The sequence below is a fragment of the Pinus tabuliformis genome, chromosome J (assembly GCF_031772625.1).
Source record: "Pinus tabuliformis cultivar Carrire ecotype Pingquan chromosome J, CPIR1, whole genome shotgun sequence".
Lineage (NCBI taxonomy): Eukaryota > Viridiplantae > Streptophyta > Pinopsida > Pinales > Pinaceae > Pinus > Pinus tabuliformis.
The window spans coordinates 1,409,076,341-1,409,100,485 of record NC_142295.1 but is presented as its reverse complement, the minus strand read 5'-3'; positions in this window follow the sequence as shown (position 1 = coordinate 1,409,100,485).

Sequence of the window (24,145 nt, the reverse complement as noted above, 5' to 3'; positions counted from 1 at the left end):
GAAGAAAAGAGGTAGAGATAGTGCCGAGAGGTTCATTGTAGCAACTAGGAAAGTTGATGCAGTGGGTGGAAGCCGGAACTGTCAGGAATTATCGGGAACTGCTGGAATAGCTGGGAAAGCTGTTGCAGAGGGTAAGCCGAAACTGTTTGAATTGCCAGAACAACCAGGAAAGCTGATGCAAAGGGTAGAAGTCAAAACTGTCGGGAACTGCCGAGAAAGCTGACGCAGAGGGAAGAAGCCGAAACTGCTGGGAACAACCAAAACTACTGGGAACTACCAGAACAACTAGGAAAGATGATGCAAAGGGTAGAAGCCGAAACTATTGAGAACAGTCGAAACTAACGAAAACTGCCGGAACTACCGAGAAAGTTGACGCAAAGGGTAGAAGCCAGAACTATTGGGAATAGACAGAACTATCGGGAACTGCCAGAACTACTGGGAAAGCTGATGCAGAGGGCAGAAGAGGTTGACGCAGTCCCTAGAGGTTGACGCTGGGGTTTTTCATGGGGTAGATTGGACCTGAGGAGTTGTCGGAGTGTTTATCCAGGGTTTCAACTGGAACATCTGTCTCAAATTGAGAGGTGCTACTACCGAGATTTTTCTTTGTTGGGTGAGCTGGATTTGGCATCCAGATTGTATTCTGAACCTGCTTAATAAATCAAACCCTCAGATAGTTGCACCGAGTTTCTCACATTGGGTTTTTCTGGGGACATTAGTCCAAAAATAATGGTATCATTTGTGTGCTTGTTTTTGTTTCCTTTAGTTGATGATCTGTAATGTGTTGAGCATGTACTTGTGTTTATTTTCAGTATCTACGTTGTAAGTAACTTGTTAATTAATCAGAACAAGTAGGAAGGAATAAATATGAAAGTACATGAATGGTTTCTAACAGTTAGACTTAGAAATTCCAACAGATATGACATAATGATGACACCAAATTGATATCTAAGACCATGATTAAATACCTTTGAAACCTTGCAGTATGTATGACAATGATATGATGACCTTTAATGATGATTAAGACACTCTTTTGGTGACCTATCCCAAGGAGTTATGACAAGACCATTTTTATGACCATGAGCATGGAGGGGAGTATTAATGACCTAGAACTGACCAATGATCAAATTCTATTTGAAATTTTATTTGAGAATATAAAAATTTGATCCAATGACCCTATCAACCACATAGAAACAGTACATTTGATTATTGGTGACTCATAGACACTAACATGTTATACAAGCTTATATTTGAGCAAGATCCACCTTGCATGTCCTGAGAAGCAATGGAGGCGATAGTAAACATTGCAGATTTGTATGCCTCACCGGGTGGCACCTTCATTAGAGTGTTTGGCTGAGAGAAGCCTTTGCATGTCTTACCAAGGTATGACACTAAAAAACTGATCATGCATACCACCTCGCTACAGGGTTGTTAGCAGGACTTCATAGGAAGAAGAAAGTGTCATGGCCCTCTCTTCCTTCGCAAATCGAATTATACAAGATTAAGAGCTTCAAAGATGTTGTTGACACCTAATCATGGGGATTGCGTGAACACTTGTAAATAATGTAAATAATAAATAATGGAAAAGGAAGAGTCATCGGAAGGTGAATCCCAAGAGTCACTCCCTCATGTATATAACCATGAACAATGTTAATGAATAAACACAATTCATTTGAGGAGTTACCTCCTGACCTGACATGGTATCAGAGCCAACTATTTTTTTGGCTTCCTTCTCTTGTAAATCCTTCATGCCTTTGTTCTATATTTTTGTAGACTAATATATCCTTGCCATATTATGTGCATTCTAGTCTAACTGTTGAAGAATCCATTTTCTGCAATGAAGCCAAAGGTGGTGTGGACAGAGGTGTGCTGTGTGGAGGTGTTGTGGTGTAGTTTTTGCATGGAAGTGTTGTGGTATTACTCCATATTTTCTGCAAGATTTTGTTTTGAATGATGGCATACGTGTTGACCATATGCTCCCATACCATACGTTGTGGTATTACTCCATATTTTTTGCAAGATTTTGTTTTGAATGTTGTCATATGTGCTGACCTCAACACCCTTCCTGATCGTTTAATATCCCACGAAATATATATATAGTCCTGAGTCAGTTGGGAAAGTATTGCTCGTATACGAAATCAACATACATGTCTTTCCTACAGCTTCGTCCCCATTTGTCACACATTTTATAAATTTACAGGTACTCATCCCCTCAGCCTTGAGATGATAGCCCTTCAATTCATCATTCTCCATCAGGTTAATTAATGAGAGAAACACCATTCTTCTCGTAGCGATTTCATCTCTGCTATGCTCGTAGCAATTTCATCTCCCCATACCACTCCACCGTGGGGCCCGAACAGTCGGTCCTCTCCTTTGGCTTGGTAGTATCGGTTCACTAAATCATTGCTCCTCTCTGCCACAGTCACCTATATTGTTTGCAATACCCTCGCCCATTCCATTGAGCTATACTATTTGCAATACCACTACTTGGTCTCTCTTTCGTTGAGCTTCCAGTCATTACCTCCCTGTGGCTTCTAGTCTTTTAATGTTGTTTGATGTGTATTACCTCCCCATACATTGACTCCCCCACATACTCCCTCCCACAAATACTCCCTCCCCCACATAATCCCTCTCCCATATAACCACTACCCCATATAATACCTCTGTCCTCAAATATCAAATTGCATTTTTACATCAAAAATGAATTTTTAGTCACCAGAACTACATTTTTTGCCACCAGAAGTACATTTTTTTTTAAAGTACATAGATTTTAAAATGCACTCATTGATATCCATTGTGGGAGTGGTTCTCAACGGGAAGGAGAACTATCCTAAGTGGTCTCGAAAGATCAAACACACTCTCATTTTTAATGAGTTGTGGAAAGGAGTTTGTGTTGGAGAAGGAGATAATGAACCAGGAAAACCTACCTCATGTTGTACATGTTTCCTGTAGGCAATGCTTGGATGCAAAAACTACGCCAGGAAACCAACTCAACCAGACTTTAGGCTCAAGCTGGCCCTTGAACCAGAGGGGGCTCCCTCAGTGTTACGAGGTTTTGTTTAACAATGTTCACCTGTCATTGAACAATAGCCTTTGAAGCACAATGATCGGATTTATGGTTTTAATTGGGGGTGGTAGACGATCAATGACATTTCCTATTTATGATTTAAAGGTTCTTCATAGGGTTCCTTTTGAAAGTGTTAGCGTCCAGCCTGACAGAATGACTTGATTTGTTTAAGAACTTGGTAGAAGAATGTAAGAAGATTCCTAATAATTGAGTAGCCAAACTGGTTACTTGACCACTAGGAAGATTTGGATGCATGTAGAAGATTTCTATAACAAAACAAAACATATTTAAAGGGAAACAAAATGGCCAGACTGAAACCAATTCAAAGAGGAGCTATTTCAGGAAAATAGCCTAATACGCTAATCTCTTTTAATGGCTGTCAAAAAGCACAAAACAAAACCAGTTAAAGAGGAGTTATTATGAACAAATAGTCCAATAAAAAATCTCTTTCTAAAGATAATGATTTTGAAGACCATCCTATAAACACTTTTATCATGTGTAGAAATAAGATATGAAAAACTAGAAAAACATACTCGAAGCACAAAATTCTGTCAAAACTAGAGTCGTAAGGCTTTCATTACAAAAACTACAACATAAGCTCTATTACAGTGTTAATATCTTTGGCATCAAAAGCCCACCCTTATTACTTCAATTGATAAAGTATTTATACAGTTTATTACAAAATATCTTGATAAAATATCAAGGACTATTACAAATATCTGAAAAACTGTTTTACAAAAATAGAACACAAATAAAGGTAACTAAAACTATTTGAAGATTTCTGGTACTATCCTTGAGGATTTATGTTGTTAAGAAGAGCAATTCGAATTTGTTTACAACTCATATTTGATGAGGTGGTCTCCAAGTCACTAATTGTCTTTTAAGCATTTTCCTCTCGAAATCCTGCAGAATAGGGTCTAGTCATGCCTTTGTATATCTCAATCTGATATATCTTGTAAAAATTGAGAGAGGTTATTGTAGATGAATATGTTCTTGAGATAAATCTCACTCTATTTCTCGAAATCCAGCTTCAGCTATTCACAATATGTTCTGCAAAAAGAAGTCTAAAAAGGAATTTACACAATTTGAAAAATAGGCTGTTAAGATGTACTTGTAACTCTGATTATGTAATAGCTGTGTAAAATCTGAAGTAGGTTATTTTACTTTATCATATTAGGAACACAAACCTATTTCTTTTTTGTGTAAATCAGTTGATATATTAGATCACAAAAATTACATATGGTTACAAAAGGGGTCTACCAGTGCTAAAGAGAATAGAGAAAGGCAGACCAAACAAAACAAAAGACTGCTTACAAAGGCCTTATGGATCAGTAAACATGTTGTGCTTAAACTGAACTACCATAATAGAACCTTGGTTAAACATGGATCAAACCTGATAACGACAAACCACATAGGGCTGCTAGACAAAACTAAAGCCAAAACTAACAGAGAAGGCCTCTTAGTGGCTCGTCGTATAGTATGAATAACAAACAACATAAATGAAAAACTAAATAGACAACATAAATGAAAGATTAAACAACAAAGGGTAGACTGTAACTCGTTGTGGACAACCGCCTCTTTGAAGATCTACTGGTCAATTTTTGCATCTTCATGAGCAGCAACAACACTAGGACCAGCTCCATCATCTTCCTTGGGTGCACTGCGTGATTTGTGGCATTCGATCGTGGTGGTTTTGGAGTCGTCCTCAGGGATATCAATAACAACATTAAGCCCCTGGTGAATAGAAAGCTTGAAGAGCCAAATGAAAGCTCCCAGGATCTGAGCCAGCATCCGCAGTTCCTCCATGAGGGAGTTCATGGTGATCTCCATCTTATCTAGCCTCGCAGAATTCTTGGCCGAGGTGATAGAATTCACTTGGTAGGCCTCCTTCAAAGCTGCCCCTTGCAAGCTCAGGGCTTTAGCTAGCATTGTCTTCATTTGCTAGGCCTCGCTCTGTGTTCTAAGGAATTGGGTGGCCCTGGTAGCTGGGGTGACCGGATCTGAGAGCCAGTCATTCTCCTCACTGATAGTGTTGATGTCCATCCCTTCCTGGGCTTTGTTTACCTCGGCTTCGATTTCTTCAATAAATTGTTTGCCTTTCATGGAGATGGAGGCCTCGTATATCTCCTGGGCTCTTTTAACTCCCTGGAAGCTCTAGCGCTTCAGTTGTTGCTATCTGCCATGAATCTATTGCAGGGGTTGGCAATTGATAGTTGGGCTTCTAAACACCACAGAGTATGCACAAGGCTGAACTCTATGAAATAACTAAGGCATGTGAATGCAATACCGGTGGTCTTTGTATTAATAGTTGCGGGCACAATGTGAGGGTCCAGGATCCTTACCAAAGCCTTTGTTTTTTCCTTGTGCCTGACAGTTTGTGTCCCCAGCAGGTGACTGATTGTCTTCTCATTATTACAATCAATTACACTCGGACTACCGTGCTGGTTATTGAGGAACCAAGGCCACATGTACTCTGATTCATGATATGTGAACTGACCTCTATCTTTGCATTGATCTCCCACCTTTCCCAAAGTGAACCATAGGACTCCCACCCGCAGTTCCATTTCCAGGCATGATGGATTAGGGAGTGATCATTTATAGCTGGCCGCATAAATCATTGATGAGTGGTCCCATGTATGTCATCCCTTTCTCCTGACACACCTGTGAGTGTGCCTGGAGATTTGTAAGAATTTGTTCCGAAGATTTTCACACGTGAAATTCTGCCAACAGGTGTCCATGTTATCATTTGAATGGTCGACTGCGTGGTTTTCAAGGCTATCTTCCAAATCATTCAAATTTTTCCTGATTGCCTATAGAACTACCCCATCTAGAATGGAGAGATGTTTAGCTATGAGATCAGTTACCATGGCCAGTCGCCGGTTCTTTGTTACCTTCTCGGCCCGTGAACCAGTTTATAATTTCCTCGCTACATTGATAGCTAGGAGCGAGTCTCTTTCCACTATTATTTCCCTTTTCTCTAAGTGGATTAGGATTAGTAAACCTTGCTCCAGAGCTGCAAATTTGGCTTCGTTGTTGGTTGCTTCCCCCAGAGAATTACTGAAGATGTGGAGAATTTTGCCTTTGTTGCTGCATATTACCCCTCCAAGGCGGCTGGGCCAGGGTTGCTCTGAGAGGCCCCATCAAAATTTAACTTGTGAAATCCCAGTAGAGGAGGTTGCCAGGAGATTGGAGAGGAACTGGGTAAAGGTCCCTTCACCGGAGAAATGGGATCAGTTGCAGTGATTATCCCGAAAAGCTTCAGAATTCGCCTATCATTTGTGGATGGCCTGATCTCTTGTTCTGCTTTACACCTGGTAAGGGTAGTCTCATGCATATTTTGCATGATATTAGTTTTAATCGTATCTAGCTGCCTGGAATCATTTTGAAAAATTCTTTTGTTTCTTTCTTTCCAAGTAGGCTAGACGATCAAACCTAGATTTAGTTTCCATAGGATGTTTACAGAGTCATAGGTGGAATAATTGGTTCTCAATTTGGCCATGCTATCTTGTATAGAGTCTCTGATTCGGTCTGTTTGATTAAATATTTCCTCCACCCAAACCCAAAGTTTATTTGTCCATTCACAAATGTTGAGGAGATGATGCATTGATTCCTCTTCTTTTTCACTGAGGGGGCATCCGAAAGGAACGATAAAACCTTTTCTGCATAGGTTCTCCCAAGTGAGTATCCTACGATTCATTAAGAGTCATAAGAAGGTTTTTATCTTCGACCAAATGGTTGTGTCCCATACATTGTTGTGCCAATTCACTTTCTCTTCCTGATCCCTATTTTCTAAATAAAGTATGGCTTCCTTTAGGTTGAAGGAGCCACCATCTAGTTTTCCCCATCTCAATTGATCCTCATCCTAAGAGTAATGGATCTTCCTTTTATCCAGACCAGAGTGCAAGGATAAGAGAAGGTTATCCATTCCATCTGCCTGTGGGGTAGTGTTTGTGTCCCAATGTCTCCAGTGCTGGTCCACAATATTGTTCCTCCAGTACTGGTTCACCGTTAGTTTACCTTGTGCCTGGTACCTATGCTGCAAAGGAAGAAAGTTAGGACTTTCAATATTGGGTAGTCACTGCCAAGAATCTTCCCAAAAGAGAGTTGTGTTACCATTACGTATTTCCCAAAAACAATGCTGCTGGATGATGTTTTGATTGGCCTTAGCCATGTTCCAAATGGGGGATCCTGTTGGTGGGTTGATCATTCGAATGAGATCCTGAGGGCTCCAATTATCATCATACCTGGCTTTCCATAGCTTGGCCTAGGGTGTTTGTTGTTATTTAACCCACCTCCACCAGAGTTTTGCCCCACAGGCCTTGTTTACTGTGTTTGGGTCTTGAAGTCCCAAACCACCTAGGGTTTTGGGTTTACAGAGTTTTCCCAAGACACTAGAGCCCATTTTTGTTTATCCGAATTTCCAATCCATAGGAAAGTTCTTTGAATGTTTCTAATCTTCTGGAGAACTCCTTTGGGGGTCGGGAGGATGGAGAGCATATACTGAGGGATGGCTTGTAGGACAGCCTTAGTTAGGACAAGCCGACTAGCAAAGTTAAGGGCCCTATTAGTCCAGTGTTTACTTCGATCCTCGAGGTTAGAAAGCAATATTTCCCAGTGGATCTTTTGCCAGGGTTTATCAATCAAAGGGATTCCTAGATATTTAGAGGGAAGGTTTTTCCTTCTAAACCCAAGGATAGCAATGATATTTTTCTGGATCACTAAGTGAGTGTGGAAAAAGAAAATGGAGGATTTGTCTAGATTAAGGTCCATGCCTATAGCTTTACTGAAGAGATTAAGAATATCTTTGAATCCTTGTGCTTCTCGAATCGTAGGCGTACCATGGAGCATGGTGTCGTCCACAAACTGTTGATGAGTAGTGGTTGGGCAGGGTGGCAGGGGTTGGAGGCCCTTTATAAGGTTTTTCTCCTTTGCAGTTTTAATGATGTGACTCAGGCCTTCCATCAAAATGACAAAAAGAAAAGGGGAAATGGGATCCCCTTGATGAATACCTCTAGAGGGGGAAAAGGGGAAGGTGGGAGCTCCATTGACTAGGATAGAAAATCTAGGGGATTTGATTAGGGCTAAAATCCAGTTGATCCAGCATTGAGAAAATCTAAAAGCTTCCAGATACCTCCAACTAACCTTATCATAGGCTTTTGAGAGGTCCAACTGGATGATCATACCTGCCTTTTTCCGGGATTGAAGAGTGTGAACCATTTCCTGAGCTAGCAGGACATTATCCATGATCTGTCTGCCCTCCACGTAGCCAGATTTCTCCTCTGAGATTATCCCAGGAAGAATTGGCTTCAGTCTATTGGCCATTACTTTGGAGATAATCTTATAAAGAACATTTCATAAAGCAATTGGCCGAAATTTTGAAGGCGTGCTTGTGGCCTCCTCTTTGGGAATAAGGGCGATGAAGGTAGAGTTAAGGGATTTGAGGATGGATGATGATTTTTGAGAGTCTTCCACCACCTCCCACACTTCCATATGCACAATTTCCCAACATGTTTTATAAAAATCAATGGTGAAACCATCTAGCCCTGGTGCTTTTCCACTAGGCATTTCTTTCACTGCTTCTTCCACCTCCTCCATTGTAACAGGGTGGTCTAAAGATTTCTTCTGGTCTTCGATTATTAACCTTGGAATGGAGGCCATGACTTCCCTTATAGCATCTTCCTTATCTGAATCTAGTTCCATTGCAATGTGGCTAAAGTGATTAGTGAGGAGGGAGGAGATATCCTGATGGGATTGGAGGGGGGTGCCATGTTCATCCTTCATCCGAGTTATTTTTTTAGCACACCTGTAATATATAGCCGACCGATGGAAAAACTTGGTGTTTTTTCCCCTTCTTTGAGCCATTGAATGCGAGACTTTTGTCACCAAAGTATTTCCTCCTGCTGGCATCTTTCATTCCACTTCTGCATGAGGATTTGCTCTGTGTTAATGACATCTTGGGTGATGTCCCCTTGGATCCAGTTTGTGTGGATTAGTTTTAGCTGTTCCTCCAAGGTCTGTTTTTCTTTGAAGATGTTTCTGAATACCTCTTGGTTCAAGGATCTGAGTCGTGCTTTGAGGTGCTTTAATTTGGCTTGGAACCTGTACATTTTGGTTCCTCTGGTGTCCATCAGCTCGTGCCACCATTGTTTGATGTTGGAAGTGAATTCTGGGTGACTTAACCAAAATTTCTCAAACCTAAAAGGTCTATTTTTTGGAGTTGTGAGGATGGCTACGCCCATGGTAATGGGCTAGTGATCAGAGCCTCCACAGGGAATGATGTCCGATTCTACAGTTACCACCTCAAGGAGGGTGGCTTCTATTATGAGAAAGCGATCAAGTCTAGAGACAATTTTCCTATCTCCACCTCTTTTGTTATTCCAGGTGAATAAGCCATTTTTGGGGAGGATGTCCACAAGATTTTCTTTTCTGATGAAGCTGTTGAATGCCTCTGCATCTCGATTTAGCATTATTATTCCTCATTTATTTTTTGTTAGCAAGGTTATCATGTTAAAATCTCCTCCATATATGGCTTTAGCCGTGGGATATATGTGCTACAATTTGGAGAGGCGATCTAGCATTATCAGTTTGTCCTCTAGTCTTTGGGGGCTGTAAATATTAGCACATAGGTATGTATTGGAATCCCCTATGATTTGCATTTCCAGGGAGATGAATGCTCTAGAAGCCTCTACATTTATAAGATGGAGGACGTGGGGATTCCAAAGTGTGGCTAGGCCTCCCTCCATTCCATTCCCTTCCACTTCCATGTATTCCATGCTTTTCCCTTTCATTTTCTAGCTAGAGCATTTGGTTTCTTGCAAAAAAACCACGTCAGGATTGTCATTTTTGAATTTATTTCTTAGAAGTCTCTATTTCCTTTGGCCGTTTAGCCCTCTATCATTCCATGAAAGAATCTTCATAATTAACACGGTTTTTAAGAGGGAAGCGTGAAAGCCTCAACGACTTTCATTTTCCCTGAGTTGAGGAGCATCTGAATTAGCTCTTGAAGTGCCTCATTGTTTGTTCGTCGGCCTCTCTTCTTCCTATGTTTGGCATTAGTGTTTGATTGATGTAATCCTAGGGCTTTAACTCCCAGACCCTTTGATGCGCCAAAGCCTCTTTTCTGCATATTTTGTTCTGCATCTTGCCTTGCTAGGAATAATGAATTCACTCTGTCTACTTCCTCCTCTGGGATATGTTCCATTCCTTTTTGTTTCCATTGCTCTACCATGGTGATGAGATCCATAACCTCCCTTCTAGAATATCACTGAGTTCCATATCCTTTGTTCCTATTTCACTGACTAACATTTCCGCATCTCCTTCTAAGTCCTTAGTCAACTCTTGAAATTGTAGGGTTTCGAATGTCTGGTTTGGATTAGGATTTTGTGATTTTTGTGCTTGATCTTCTTGGATTTCTTGCGTTAGGTCTGGTCCCTAGGGGGCTTCGGCTGCTTCAGTGTCAGACCTAAGAACTTCAAAGGCATTGACTGTGCTTTTGATGGAAGTGCTAGTTTCAGGTTGGTATTTCCTATTGGCCTGATGTATTCCATTTGGATGGGTGAAATGTTCCTGATGCTTGCCTGTGTTTTCTTTGGCTTTCTCAATTGGCTTGTTCATTAGGTATTCCCTAATCAGGTGACCATGTTCGTGGAACTTCCGGCACTGAAATGATATTTGTTCATAATCTATGGCTTGAAAGAAGACTTCATCTCTAAATTCTAACCATAGACCTTCATGAAGGGCACCTGAGACATCCATTTCAACACATATTCTAGCACAAGATGTGTACCTTTTTTGCAGGGTAGCTTCCGAGGCTTTGATGAAGGTTCCCAGTTTTTTATCTATTTGTTCCAGCGTTGCAAGTCTCTAGTAATCGATGGGGAGAGAGAATAGGCGTATCCAAACAGGTACATGCTTGAAGGTCTCCTGTTCTGGTGCAAAGTTGGGTTTCCATGGTCTCATATATAGACCTGCTGAGGCATAAAAGTATGGTCCACCATCAAAAATGTGGTCCCTGTCTTCCAGGTTCGCGAAGACTACAGTAAAGAAACCTTTGGTGCCCAGGTGTAGTCTGACATCCCCTTTTGGCTTCCACTGTTGTTTGATCCATAAGCAGAGGGCTTTTTCTGTAGGCCAGAAGCCCATGAACTTACAGATCACCACATGTATTGACATATGGTCTCTGTAAGCTTGCATTTTAGGGTCGGTGATAACAACCCGTAGATTTTCTATCATTTTGGGCTTGCAGTGCCCCAGGTTCTCCTGTTTTTTGGTCTTAGTGACAGATCCCTCTAGATCTGTGTCATACTGGGGCAGGGCTTCAGTATCCACCATCTTTTTTTATTTCTTCTGCTTCTTGTTATAACTTCTCAGGATTGGTATTCCCGTTATTTTTTCCTTTTAGAATCCTTATATCATTGATTCATTTTTGAATTTGGGTTTCCTTGGGTTGCCCACCCACCTTTTTCTTCTTGCTTAGCTCATCCTTTCCTGCATTCTTAGAGCCAAATATCTGCACCCCTTCCAGTGGGGCCTTTCCTTTATCCATCATTGCTTGCTTGTATGAGGGGGCCCCATTAGACCCTACTCTCCTCATCTGTTGGGCTAAGGCCAGCCCGCGCCTTCGGAGCTCTACGAACAAGGCACTACCCTCTGCCAGAGTTTGTGGCAGAAGTTTGAATGCCAAGCTAAACCCTAGTTCAGGTTATTAGAGCTACACCACCATGATACTCCTAGAGGAACACAAACCTTCTTCATTTTCTAAAGAATCATCTTTTATTGGCCACAATCTATTCTGCAAAAATATGACTAAATAGGCAAAATTCGGGAACATATGTCTTCAAAGTTTCTTTAAAATATCCCAAACCATAAGAGCTGTTACAAAACTGGGAGAGGTTTTTGTTAATAAGGATATTGGAAGAAAAAACCTATTTCCATTTCTTAAACTACATTCTCATGTGTTTGGAAACCATGTTTTAAATCAATGTAGTGTATAGGAAAAACATAGTTTCAATGACCATGAGACAAGCAATGGAACAAGAGCGTTGTGGTGCAATGGGCAACTGACATGGTGAAGTTTTATTGGATGAAGGGCAGTAGATGGATGATGTGGCAGATGAAGTGGAATGAATGCAATGGATAGGAGAGCAGAGGTGGATGATGATGTACAAGTGGCGGTAATGGAATAGATGTAAACCACGTTCGGGAGTAAGTCAAGGCGGTAAATGGTTTTAGGATTTTAAGTCCCGAAACACTAAAATGTGGAAAAGGTTGTTTATGATGGTAGTTTGGGAAATTGCCTATTTCGGACCCCTCCCGATAAAGTTTGGATGACGAATGAGGGCCGAAAAGGGTTGTGGGCCATCAGATGATGGAAGGGTGTGCGGGATGAGAGGCGAGGTGATGGGTGTTTAACACATGAGCGGAAATGGTGGTGGGGTCATGATTTCGAAGGTGGAGGTGACAGCTGTGGGTCCCAGTAATTAAATGGAACGGGATTTGGTGGGGTCGACAACTAAGGCTTGGCCCACTTAAACATAAAATTAATGTTTTAAATAAATGTTTAAATAAAAAATATAAACTTATATATTTTTATTAAAATTTATTTATTTAAAAAAAAAAAAAAAAAAAAAAAAAAAAAAACCAAAATCATCCAAAAGCATAAAATTTATATATGCCCTCAGTATTTAACTCAGAAGAAAAGGCAATTTCACACTGAAATTTTTTTATTTTCAGTGTGTCAAAATATGCTACGACACCTCAGACAAGGAATTCGCCATTTGGGAAAACAAGAACAACATGGCCTATGCCTTGATTGCAACATATGTAAATGAAGAGGTGAGTCACCATATTTCACCATTTTCAAATGCTTTTGAAGCCTTAGAAAAATTGAAGGAACTCTATGACTCACACTCTGTGCTTGAAGTTGTCCAATTGGTGATTAAATTGTTCAGCCTTGAATTACAAAATGGTGATCCTCTTGCTCTTGCATCAGAAGTAAAATCTATTATGCATGATATCAAAGTCACTAATTTTGAACTAGACATTCCTCTGATAGATTTTGTCAAGGCACTTTATCCCACTTATTCAAATTATCTTGAGTCATTGCAAGTGAATGGAAACCTCAAATAAATTACCTTTGACTCCCTTGTGAATAAATTTGCTAAGAGAGAGAAAGATTTTGGGAAGAATCCAACTCCTCAGTCTTCTGAAGAAGCTGTGTTTCTTGAAAAAAGATAGAAGAATCATACTCAATATTCTTCTAGAGGAAGAGGTGGTTGAAGAGGAAGAGGAAGAAGAAATTTAGAGGCGGGGGGGAGACACTCTCAAGGAGAAAAATATGATCTCCATTGCATACATTGCAATAGAGATGGATCACATGATGCATCCACATGCACATTTCCTTGGGATATAATTGAGAAGGAAAGAAATCAACCCAAAGGTAAAACCAATGACAAAGAGAAAGGTAAAGTACCTGAATCCACTCACTATGTTGTGGTATACTGTAATATTGGAGTAAATGAAGACTTGTTTAATGATTCACTTGCTTCCTGGAAAAATGATTGGTTTCTTGATTCAGGAGAAACTTTCCACAAGACTTTTAGAAGATATTTTTTTTGAATAATTTACTTACAATGTTGATGGAGTAGTATACTTTGTAGACAAATCAAAACTCAATCCATCAAGGCTTGGCAAAATCAACCTTAAATTTCCTGGTCTTCCATGCTTTCTTCTGCATGATGTTTTATATTTTCCATAGTTGAGGAGAAACTTGTTGTCCTTGGTCCACATCCGCTAGCAAGGACACTCCATTCATATGTTTTATGGCAAGTTTGAGGTGAGAAAAGCATCACATCACTCACTTTTCATGACGGGGATAGAAGAATAAAGGCTTCTCAAGATGCAAGGTACCTCTGCTTGTGCACAAAATTTCTCATACAATTCTCATTATGATGAAGGTACATTCCCATCAAGTCTATTATGGCATGCTAGATTTGGACACTTGAACTATGACAGCCTTCGCTTGTTGAAGAAAAATGTTGTTACTAGTTTTCCTGCAAATCCTAGGAAACTTAAGAAATGTGATGCTTGCATTCTAGGAAAGCATAACAAACAGTCTTTTCATGATCCACATTCCAGAGCACATAGAAAACATGAACTCATTAGTTCAGATTTCTGTGGTCCAATGTCTGTTCCTTCTACAAATGGAATTAAATATATGATGACATTTATTGATGACTACACCAAAATGTGTTGGGTTTATTTATTGAAGAACAAATCTGATGCTTTTCAAACATTCAAGAACTTTCATACATGGATTTAAAATGATGCACAATATCATATTGGCTCTATTTGCATTGATAATGGAAAAGAATACACTTCAAATGAACTTGAAAACCATCTTTGCCAGCATGGGATCAAACATCAAACAACTGTGCCTTATAATAACCCAATAGAATGGAGTAGCTGAAAGAATGAATATGACAATCTTAAATATGGTACGTTCCATGATGTTTTTCAATAATGTAAAATTTTTGTTTTGGGTTGATGAAGTTCTATGTGTTGTATATGTAAATAATAGATGTCCATCTAATGCTATTAGAAACAAGACTCCTTATGAAATGTGGTAGGCCACACTCCTTCGGTAAAGCATCTTAGTTTCTTTGGTTCCACTTGTTATGCCTTAATACCAAAAGTACTAGAAATAAACTTGGTGCAAGACGTCGTAAGTGTATCTTCTTGAGGTATTCAAATAACTCCAAAACATATCGTCTCTATGATGAAGTTAATAAAAATTTTGTTGTATCTAGAGATGTAATCTCTCTTGAATTTTCCATATTTGACAATGTTCTTGAGTGACAACTTGATCACTTGGATAGATTCAGAAATTCAAAATAATTTCAAGAATTTAATAATCAAATTCCACATCTTGAGGGGGGGATTCCTATACTAGATCAATCTATGGGATCTTCTTCTGAAGCACTCTCTCCCCCACATGAAACTCCAACCACTGATGATACTTTGAGTGATGTGATTGAAAAAATTAGGAGACTCAACCTTGATTCAATCCCAACTCAATCAACTGAGTAGCATAGACCATCACAGAAAGGTCCCCCCAAAGTGGCTAACAAAGACACTTGAAAGTGTTCATCCTGATGAGGTTAGAAAGACAAGAACAAGAAATTCAACCAGGAAAAATGGAGGTGATGTAGATGATTTTGATTCACTTGTTGATATGGATGTTTCTTATGAGTGTGAAGTGAATTTGTCTACAGATTTTGAGCCAACTTCCTTCAAAGAAACCACTTCTCATGATTAATGGAAAGAAGTGATGCAAAAGGAGTATGATGCCTTGATAAAGGATGGCACTTGGAAGCTGGTTGATTGTTAGGTCCCTATACTACTAGTGTAGCCCCTTATTGTTATTAGTGCAACCCCCTTATGGTATTGTTGTGCCCATGTGGTCCCCATGTTGTTATTATTGTGCCCCATAGAAGCCCACTATTGTTATTGTTGTGCCCCTACAGTATTATTGTTATGTAGGCTCTGATTATATTGGGACCACTTAGACTCCTATATATAGAAAGGAGGTATTTTCATTTGTATCATCCAAGAATTGTTCATTTGTGTAATTTAAAGGAGGTTTCCCCCTCAAAAAGGTTGATTTCTAGGTCGTTGATTATCTTTTCTATCTTTTTGTGAGCTGGTTTCATAACATTTGGTATAAGAGATTTGGATTCTAGGGTTTCGCTGCTCCAAATAGGTCATCGTGGAATTTTTGCTATAACTTTTTCTCTACAAAGTTTCAGAAGATAAAAAAAAAACCCATTTGAGGAAAAATCGGTGTAAAACTTGGGTCTAAAAGTCATATCTTTTCACGCTATATTTTCGGAGATATGATTTGATGAAGTTAGGGTTTTTGCAAGCTCCAAAATTCCATTGCAAACAGGTCATCATGGCATGTTCGCTATAAATTTGTTTATATGAAGGTTAAGACTCTAAAATTAAAACCCATTTGATCCAAAATCGTGTGAAAGCTTGGGTCCAAATTGTAGAGCTTGTACCGCTATATTTTCCGATATATGGTCCAAGGAAGTTAGGGTTTGTGCAGGCTCCCGAATTACATCACAAACAGGTGACCTTTGGAAAATCGTCATAACTTTCTCTTTCAGTATTAGATTGAAATTTCGTAAGAAGTTACAGAAAGTGGATGGTCTATAGTTTGTTGTATATCAGTTTCAAGTCCAAAGGTCAAAAAAGTGACACGTGGCACTTTGTACAATTTCGCTCTACAGAAAAAGTATATAATCAGGTCATCTTGGGAGATTGGGCAAAATATTTCTTGGAGAATCCAATTTCGATAAGACTGGTGGAATTGGAAAGAGGACGAAGAGGCATAACATAGATCACAATTTCAGACCTTAGAGATCTGAAATTTAAGATATACAACATATTCAAGATCGAGATCCTAAAATCAAGAAAAAACGATATGAGGAAGTTCGATGGCAAGGATCCGGTAAATTGGATACTACAGATGGAGCAATATTTTGATCTACATGATGTATAACTGTTACAAAAGGTACATATTTCATCTTTATATTTAGAGCCAAGTCAATTTGTATGGTATAGAGGGTTTTGTTCTCGTAAACCACTTGTCACTTAGTTAATTTTCATGGAGGAAATGATAGCGCATTATGAGGATACAAATAGCAACACCTTCTTTAGCCGATTGATAAATCTCAATCAAAAGGGTTCAATGGAAGAGCACATTGAAGACTTCCAAAAATCAAATATAAGGGTAAATGATATTCTAGAGAAGCAAAGGATTGATGTCTTCATAGGGACTTTAAAGGATAACATTCAACATGAGGTCTGTCTTTGGGAACCTGATTCATTGGAGAAGGCATTCAGGTTGGCAAGAAAAATTAAAAGAGGAATTATGGAAACAAGGAATCCTACCACTCACAACTGTATATATGGAAGTGTTTTTTCTCCTAACCTTCCACAACCTACAATATTTACACCACAGCAATTGGAAGAAAAAAGAGAAAAAAGGGCTTTGTTATAGTTGTGATAGCAAATACGATAAAGGTTATAAGTGTGTCGAGAAGAAATTATTTTACATAGATTGTGAAGAGGAGGAAGAAAAGGATCAAGAAACATCAAAAGAAGAGGATATACACCAGGAACCAACCCTAGAGAAAGAAGAAATGAATCTGGCCATATATTGTAAAGCATTGACAACAATTACCACTCCACAAACTCTCAAGATAGAAGGACATATCAAGAATAAAAAGGTTCAAGAAGTGAAAGATCACATAGAGCATCAAGAAATGAATCCGACCATATCTTGTAATGCATTAGCAAGAATTAACACTCCTCAAACTCTCAATATAAAAGGAATTATCAAGAATAAAAATATTCAAGCAGTGAAAGATCACATCGAGCATCAACAATAAGTTCTCAAACTTTTAAATGATAACCCTGTTGGGTTGTGTTATATTATTTCCATGACTAACCTACATAGTGAATTGGGGGGTTAGAGGGGAGGTAGATCCCTCCTCTGTTGCACTAATTGTGCAACGAGGCGCCCCTGTCTGGGGGTTTTAAGGGGGGCAAGTAGACCCCCTCTACGGGGCCGGGGGAAGCGCCCTGGGAAAAAATTTTGGACCCTATATTAGGTTGGGCGGACCTACCTATGGTTTTTGGTGCATGGTTTTGGACGCGATGTTTTTTGGTCCATGGTATTGGATGCTTCGTCATGTATAAATATGTATTGTAACTTTGAAAGGAATATAATGAAAAATCAAGCTGGTAGTCTCAATTTTGGGAGCGAGGGGAAAATATTTGTGTATATGTGTTTTATGTGTTATGCTCTTACATTGTCTATTTTTTGTGTTTTAGAATTCATATGCAAGTAATTTCTATACGGGGTTAAAACCTACATTTGGTATCAGAGTTATTTTGGCTTCAAGGAGACACCTTTGTTGCTAAGGGGTTTCGCTCGGGCCTGTGGTAGACCCTGTTCAATGGGAGATCTACAAGATCAATTCTGGTGGTGAAAGAATATGGTGAGCAGTGGAAAGATAGAGATCATGAAATTTAATGGTCAGAGTTTTGAGTTGTGGAAACTCAAGATGGAGGATCTATTGTTGGATAAAGATCAGTGGATCGCAGTAGATCCAAGTATTAAACCAACGGGAGTGTCTGATGAAGAATGGAAGAAGTTGGATCACAAGGCAAAGAGCACAATACGATTGTGTGTCTCAGATTCAGTATTGCTGAATGTATCAGGGGAAGCTACGGCGAAGTCTTTGTGGGACAAGTTAGGGACTTTGTATCAATCTAAGTCTCTGGTGAATAAACTGTTCCTACAGAAAAAGTTGTATAACCTGAGGATGAAAGATGGAGACTCGATGACAGAGAATCTGAACGCATTTAATACTGTGGTAAGTTAGTTAGCATCTGTTGATATTAAAATTTCAGATGAAGATAAGTGCATCAGTTTTTGTGTTCTCTACTAGATTCATGGGATAGTCTGGTTATTGTAATAGGTAGCAATGCAACTGCCTTACATTTTGATGAAATAGTCTCATCCTTGTTGATGGAGGAGATGAGATGGAAAAATTGGAGAGCCAGAATGGTGATGCCAATTTTGTATGAGGACATTCCCAGAACAGAAACAAAAATAATTCATCGAGTGGGAGATCTAAATTTAGAGGGAGATCTAAATCTCCAGGAAAACCTGTAAACGTGGTGTGCTGGAAATGCAGAAAGGAAGGTCACTACAAAAGGGACTATAAATCTAAAGCTCCTAACAAAGGAAAGGGATCTGATGATGCTTATTCTGCAGAGGCGAAAACCACCTCAGATGAAGGTGGGGATGTGTACTTGGCTTCTTTAAGTACACATGTAGATCATGAGGCATGGTTGATTGAATCATGTGCATCCTTTCACTTCACTCCCCATAGAGAGTGGTTCTCTGAGTATGATAAATACGATGGTGGTGATGTCTTATTAGGGGATGATAGGAAGGCTAGAATTGTTGGTTGCGGAAAAGTAAAGTTGAAGTTGCAAGGTGGAAGGGTTAGAACAATTCCGGGTGTTCTGCATATTCCTGCATTAGCCAGAAATCTGATTTCTGTAAGCAATATGGATGATGCAGGTGTAAAACAGTGTTCAAGAAGAAGACAAATGCAGAAGGAAAGGTGAAGAAATACAAAGCTCGGTTGGTAGCAAAATGTTATTCCCAGGTGCTGGGAATTGATTTTGGTGATATTTTTTCTCCTGTTGCCAAGGTAACTTCTATTAGATTACTTTTATCTATTGCTGCTACTTTTGATTTTTAGGTAGAATAGATGGATGTGAAGACATCATTTCTTCACGAGGATCTGGAAGAGGAGATCTATATGAAGCAACTTGAAGGCTTTACGGTGAAGGGTAAGAAAGAACTGGTATGCAAGTTAAAGAAGTCTCTGTATGGGTTAAAATAGTCACCAAGGATGCGGTATCAGAAATTTGATACATTTATACGGGCACTTGGCTTCACCAGAAGCAAAGCAGATCACTGTGTGTATTTTAAATTAATTGGTGACCATGTTATTTATCTAGTCTTGTATGTGGATGATATGTTGTTGGTTAGAAATGAAAAATAAATTATCTAGGATTTGAAGACCCAATTGTCCTCCAAATTTGACATGAAAGATCTTGGTGTTGCAAACTATATTTTGTGCATGGAAATTAAAAGAGATCTGGCAAAGAGGAAGCTCTGGTTAAACCAGAAGAAGTATGTCGAGACAATACTGTAGAGGTTTAATATGCAGGATAGTAAATTGGTGAAGGTTCCTATTCATGTAGGTGTAAAGTTATATGAAGAACAGTGTCCCAAGACACAAGAAGAGGAAGAGGATATGTCTCATGTTCCATATGCAAGTGCAGTCAGTAGCCTGATGTATGCAATGGTCTGTACTAGACCAGACATTGCACATGAAGTGGGAGTATTGAGCAGGTTTATGTCAAAACCAGGGAAGGAGCATTGGACAGCAGTGAAGTGGGTTTTCAGGTATTTGCATGGCACTAATGATTATGGTTTGTGCTACCAAGGAAGACCAGGATAGGACAAAGTTTTGGATATCCATGGCTTTGTTGATGTAGACTGGGCTAAAGATCTGGATCAGAGAAGATCTACAAGTGGGTATGTGTTTAACCTATTTGGAGGTGCAGTCAGTTGGATGAGTAAGAAATAATCTATAGTGGCACTATCAACTACAGAGGCAGAATACATGGCAACCACTCATGCAAGCAAGGAAGTAGTTTGGTTGCAGATATTGTGTTCAAGTATGGGGTTAGTACAAGGAGCTATAAGGATAGACTGTGACAACCAAAGTGCAAGTTTCTTGGCAAAGAACCTTGCTTATCATTCAAAGACAAAGAACATTGATGTTCAGTATCACTTTGTGAGGGATATGATAGAAGACAAAAAGGTATTGCTGGTAAAGGTGGACACTTTGAAGAATATTGCAGATGCATTGACAAAATCTGTGAGCTCTGAGAAGTTATCTTGGTGTAGAGAAACAATGGGAATTTCAGGGTTGGAAAAATGACTAATCTCTCCTGTGGCCCCCTATGGAAAGAAAACAACAAGTGGGATAATGTTGGGTTGTGTTATATTCTTTCCACGACTAACCTACGTAGTGAACTGGGGGGTTAGAGGGGGGAAGGGTAGACCCCCTCTACGAGGTCGGGAGCAGCGCCTCGGGAAATTTTTTTTTGGACTCTATATTAGGTTGGGTGGACCTACCTATGGTTTTCGGTCCATGGTTTTAGACATGATGGTTTTGGGTCAATGGTATTGGATGCTTCGACATGTATAAATATGTATTGTAACATTGAAAAGAATTTAATGAAAAGTCAAGTTGGTAGTCCCAGTTTTTGGATCCAGGGGAAAATCTCTGTGTATATGTGTTTTATATGTTATGCTCTTGTATTGTTTATTTTCTGTGTTTTAGAATTCTTATGCACGTAATTTATGTACGGGGTTAAAACCTACAAACCCCACTTTGGGGCAGAATCGAATGAAACAACAAGTAGATCAACATCGCAGTGAAATAAGTTTTGATTTGGGCGATTGGGTATTTTTATGAATACAACCATACAAACAAATTTCCCTCAAGCAAGCTAAGAAGGATAATAAATTATCACCAAAGTACTATGGTCCTTACAAGGTGCTACAAAAGATTGGTACTATGGCATAAAAATTGGAGCTCCCTGCATATTTCCGAGTGCCCCCAAGTTTCCATGTTTCATGCTTAAAGAAGGTTATAGGTGACAAGCTATCAGATAAAACAATATTGTTGGAACTTGACGAGGAAGGAAAAACCATATTGGAACCTGAAGCAATCATGGAAACAAGAACCTGACAGCTACGAAATCAATCAATTTCATAGTATCTCATCAAGTGGAAGAACTTACCCACTGAATATTCCACATGGGAGGACGAGAATTTTATACATAAGCATCCATAACTACTCAAGCGGATAGGACAACACTTTTTGGAGGAGAGGGGCATGTTAGGTCCCTATAATACTAGTGTAACCCCTTATTGTAATTAGTGAAACCCCCTTATTATATTGTTGTGCCCATGTAGTCCCCATATTGTTATTATTGTTCCCCATAGAAGCGCACTGTTATTATTTTTGTGCCCTTACATTATTATTGTTTGTCGGCTCTGATTATATTAGGACCCCTTAGACTCCTATATACAGAAAGGAGGTCTCGTCATTTGTATCATCCAATAATAGTTCATTTTTGTAATGTAAAGGAGGCTTCCCCCTCGAAGGGGTAGATTTCTAAGTCATTGATTTATCTTTTCTATCTTTTTGTGAGTTGGTTTCATAACATTGATCCTCCATTAGGAACCAAAGCAATTGGCTGCAAGTGGGTCTACATGAACAAGTATAAAGCTGATGGATCACTTGACAAGCATAAAGCTAGACTTGTGGAAAAAGGTTTTGCACAGAAGGAAGGGGTCAATTATGAGGATACTTTTGCCCCCACAGCAAAATGGGCTACCATCCGGACACTCTTTGCCCTAGCAGCTCAAAACGGTTGGAAAGTCCATCAAATCTATGTAAAAACTGCTTTCTTGAATGAAGATATAAAAGAGAATGTTTTTATGTCCCAACCTAAAGGATTTGTTGTAAAAGGACATGAACATAAATTATGCAAACTTGTGAAATCATTGTATGGCCTAAAGAAAGCACCGCGAGCCTGGTATGAAAATTTAATTGAGCATCTTCTGAAACTCAATTTCAAACATTATGATCTTGATGATGCAACTTTGTTTGTCAAGAAAGTTGGAAAAAAAATTGTATATCTTGTGGTATATGTAGATGATATTTTGATGACAGGGAACAATGAGGGCTACATTGCATCCATAAAGAAGGAATTGAGGAATGATTTTGAAATGACTGATTTGGGCTATGTTCATTACTATCTTGGTATTGAAGTAACTCAACATCCAAATTTTATATTCCTTTCTCAAAAGAAGTACATTGGATATCTGTTGAATAGGTTTGGCATGGATGAGTACAATCCTCTAACTACTCCAATGGAGCAAAACTTAAAGCTCGCATCCATTGAAGGAAAAGAATTTGAGGATGCAACAAAGTATAGACAACTTGTAGGAAGTCTCAACTCCATGACTACTACCAGACTAGACATTTCGTTTGATGTTGGAATCCTCTCTAGGTTTATGGAAAAGCCTTGTGAGGGACATTGGTCTGCTGCAAAAAGTGTTCTAAAGTACTTGAAGGGAACTCAAGACTTTGGACACAAGTATACACAGGTGGGTGACTTCAGCTTAATTGGATACTCTGATTAAGATTTTGATGGAGAAAAAGAAACTAGGGTATCTACTTTTGGTTATGGTATGAATCTTGGATCAGGAGCTGTCTCTGGGAGATCATGCAAATAATCAGTTCTAGCAGATTCCACAACAGAGGAAAAATATGTGGAAACAGCTAAGGCGACAAAAGAAATTGTGTGGCTCAGAAAAATTCTCTAAGATTTGTAGGTAAAACAAGTACATTCAACTCCGCTCATGATTGACACCACCTCTACAATAAATTTGGCCAAGAAACCAAAGTTACATGATTGAACGAAGCACATCAATACAAAATACCATCTGATTCAACATCATGTTGAGGCCAAGACAATCCATCTACGCCATTGTTCCACTAATGCGCAGATTGCATATATCTTCACTAAAGCACTTGAGAGAGAAAATATTGAAAGATTCAGAATAATGCTTGGACTCACCAACATCCCTTCAGATTAAGGGGGGATGTTGACACCTAATCATGGGGATTGGGTGAACACTCGTAAATAATGTAAATAATAAATAATGGAAAAGGAAGAGTCATCGGGAGGTGAATCCCAAGAGTCACTCCCTCATGTATATAACCATGAACAATCTTAATGAATAAACAAAGTTCATTTAAGGAGTTACCTCCTAGCCTGACAAATGAAAATGCCAAAGCTAAGGACATAGTGAAATTCAAGTTTGTCACCAAGGAATTTAATTTGTATGATCCCCACGGTATTTGCAAGGACCATTGTATGAGAGTTTACTTTTCGTGGATCAACAAGAAATTTCATTGGTCAAAGGAAGATCCTTGGAGGTACTAGTACAATGCCTCTAGACTCAATGAGTTGGTTAGTATAGCAAGAACTTGGAAGGCTTCTCTACAAATGGCAGCAGTTCCGAAAGGAATAGAAACAATAAAAAAAGTTAGCAATCCAGTGCAGGAGAAGAGAAAGAGGAAGATTGTTGATGATCCAAAGGGAGATAAAAGTTGCAAAATGATGGTAGATCCTATTATAGCAAAGGCATCTTTGGCAACAAAAGATAAGAGGGAGAAAAGGATGAAGAGAGAAGAGTAGAGAAAGAGAGAAAAGCAGAGATTGTGGGAAGAAGAAATGAAGCTGCAGGAGACAGAGAAGAAGTTGAAGGAAGAAAAAGAGTTGAGGAGGAGAGAAATATAAGAGAAGTGGAAGTAGGAAGAAGAACAAAGGCAAGGTGTG